The sequence below is a fragment of the Arabidopsis lyrata genome, assembly GCF_000004255.2.
Source record: "Arabidopsis lyrata subsp. lyrata unplaced genomic scaffold ARALYscaffold_469, whole genome shotgun sequence".
Taxonomy (NCBI): Eukaryota; Viridiplantae; Streptophyta; class Magnoliopsida; order Brassicales; family Brassicaceae; genus Arabidopsis; species Arabidopsis lyrata.
Genome location: NW_003302236.1, coordinates 1245 through 4043, shown reverse-complemented (window position 1 = coordinate 4043; position 2799 = coordinate 1245). Strand labels below are relative to the sequence as shown.

At 32.8% G+C, this 2799-nt stretch overlaps 1 long non-coding RNA gene across 1 annotated transcript; it reads right to left on the bottom strand.

The window, feature by feature from the left end:
- Nucleotides 1-420: 420 nt before the first annotated feature.
- Nucleotides 421-2272, bottom strand: LOC110230721. The gene is made up of 2 exons (XR_002333898.1): nt 1363-2272; nt 421-729 (listed from the first exon to the last, which is right to left on the bottom strand). It is a non-coding gene; the product is annotated as an uncharacterized LOC110230721 (long non-coding RNA).
- Between the last annotated feature and the right edge of the window lie 527 nt (nt 2273-2799).

The following is a 2799-nucleotide window of genomic DNA, read 5'->3' as shown; positions in this document are numbered from 1 at the left end:
TTTTAGATACAACGCATGTTACCCGCGGTATACAACAAAAAATATTATACACAATAAATTCATCAATTTATAAAAATAAAAAAATCAAATAATTAACCCGCGGTGTACCGCGGGTCATATCCTAGTATTATATTCAAATGAAAATGAAGAAAAGCCAAATGATGAATTGACGTATGGGGGATAGGAGGTACGACATGGAGTTCCAAGTTTGGCTCCGAGCTCGAGTTTGATCGGTTTTAAAAAACATTTTTTCAATCTTCTACAACAATTCAAAGTGTGGTTTCAAATTTTCTTTCGATAATTCGTTGCGCAATATGTAAAAACGTTATTTTTTTCTTTGAATATAATTTAACTTACATTCAAAACAAAAAGAATCGATGATATAATAATGAGAGAAGATGATCAAAACATGATCATCTATATTATTAATTGGGAAGCATTCCCTGAAAAATAACCTTAAAAAGTGTAAAAAATTACAAGGGAATGCCATTACAATTAATCTATTCTAAGAGTAAACTTAAAAATTCGTTCCAAGGGTAAAATGGCTAATTTACTGGTAAGTGACACGCGAATCCTGGGTTATTGGGTCGGATCTAGACCATATTCATTCGGTAAAACACGCGGACCTCATCTCATGGGCTTTAGGATCCGTTTAACCCGCGTATCTGATGGAAATGAGCTTTGCGGATCTTTGTTAATCAATGCTTCTAGAGTGTTTTACGAGATCTCCTGTCATTAATGATATAACCAAATCTGTTAGTTATCATTTAAAGATATTTCTATATTAAACAAATCCAATTAATTTCAATTACTAAATAAAGATAAATCTCTTTCAAAACGAACAAACTTATTCTCTATTAACCATATCTACCAATAACTATATATTGAAATTCTAACAACTCGAGCATATACCATAAAAAACAGATTTCGCATATTCATATTGGCAAATAACCTAACTAATCAATTATATACCTTAATTCTATATTCAATCAATGGATTCGCAAATATTTTATTTTGATCTGATTCTCTAAACCCTAAAACAATCTAGCCGACTATTTTAACTATAAATATAGATGCCTAATGCCATTGAAGATACACACAAACCTTTGGCGACGAAAACTTTGCTGTTGCTACTCATTTTAATAAAATGGGTGCAAAATCTTTAACTCACCAGGAAATGATTATAGTTGATACATCTGTAAGTATAAATTCGATTTTCACTAGATCTTATACTCTTCACAGTCTTCTAATTATCATTAACAGATCCTATTATTAACACGATTTTATTCTCTTAAACAAGTGAACAAGCTTCAAAGGTTCATCAAATCTAGAGAGTAGAATGGTGGAAAAGCTGACACTTACAGGGCAACCAAACATGGGTTTAAAATGTATAACACAATGCTGAGCAACTTGATGTGCAGGAACACGCATGTACGATGTTGGAAAAGGCGGGAATTCGAACTGAAGCTGCTCAAGGTTTTGAAAGAACTTCTGTCTATCAAGCTCCATCCGCGAAATTAAAAACACACACACCAACTATCAACCACATTTTAAGAGAATCTTTCCAGATAAAGAAATTAAACTTCAACATAAATTAAAATGTTGAAACTTGAGGACAAGATACTTATAATACTCAAGCTTCAATGATCATGGTGCCTATGAAACAATCGTGATCATGAGGATTCTGATTGAGCTAAAAATACAAGTGATTGTGATTTGGGTCATAGAGCATTCAATAGGATTGTTAATAGTCATGGATCTAATCAAACCCTAATCACCTACACAAAACAAGAGAATTGAACCAAACAGCCCAACAAAGGATCAAGAATTAGAGAAACTCATAATAGTCCCCCCAATTCTATGAAGCCCTAGAAAACTACAACAAAAAGGAAATGACCAAAATCAGATCAAGTCACCAAGAGAGAAAGCAAAATCGAATCGTGGGTAAGAGAAATTGACTAAACTGGTGAGACGATGACGAGGATTCTGAAGTGCCTCGACCAAAACAGGATCCGCCATAGCTTCCTTCTCGGTCATAGCAGCCATTGATGAAGAAAAGCTTTGTATCTCTTACCTCTGCTATGTCTTATAAATCCTTTGTTCTCGATCTTTGATTTTGCCGTCTCTCTCTTGACCAGAGATGCGAAACGATGAGGGTGAAGGAGATGAAAAGAGTTTAATCTTTCTCAAATCGCAATCAAGTGTGAGAGAGAATAAAAAGAAAGTTGCTTCCTTTGAGTTTTTTTTTTTAAAATTTATTCCGTTTTCTGTATATTATGTTTTTTTGTGGGTTAAGTGGGGTTTGTAAAGCTGATTTGGTGGAATCATAAAGTATAAAAGTTTTACTCTATTTTATACTTTTGTTGGTTTCACATTTCATTTCACATGACACATGGTGCGTCGTTATGTACAATTTTGTCAAACAAATATCAATGCACCGAAAAACAAAATATCAACAATTAGCGTGGAAAATGTTGCAATGTCATATTAGCGAAAATGTATGATATATGGTGTAAAGTCTAAACTAAAGCTACTAAATAATTCATGGCTTTATATTCAGTTCAAGTGTGTTATGTGGTTTGCGGTCAATTCTCTCCGATTATTTTTCATCAATAAATTTCCAACGAGATGAGACACATCGATATAATTAATACATTGGAAATTTGGTACTAAATGAAATTTTTTGCAATAAACTTATTTTTGGAGAGTGCATATAAGATACCAAAGATTTTGCTGATTCTATATGGGCTGAATATTTTTTTAGCCAAACATGGGTTTAAAATTCTTTATTTGCCATAA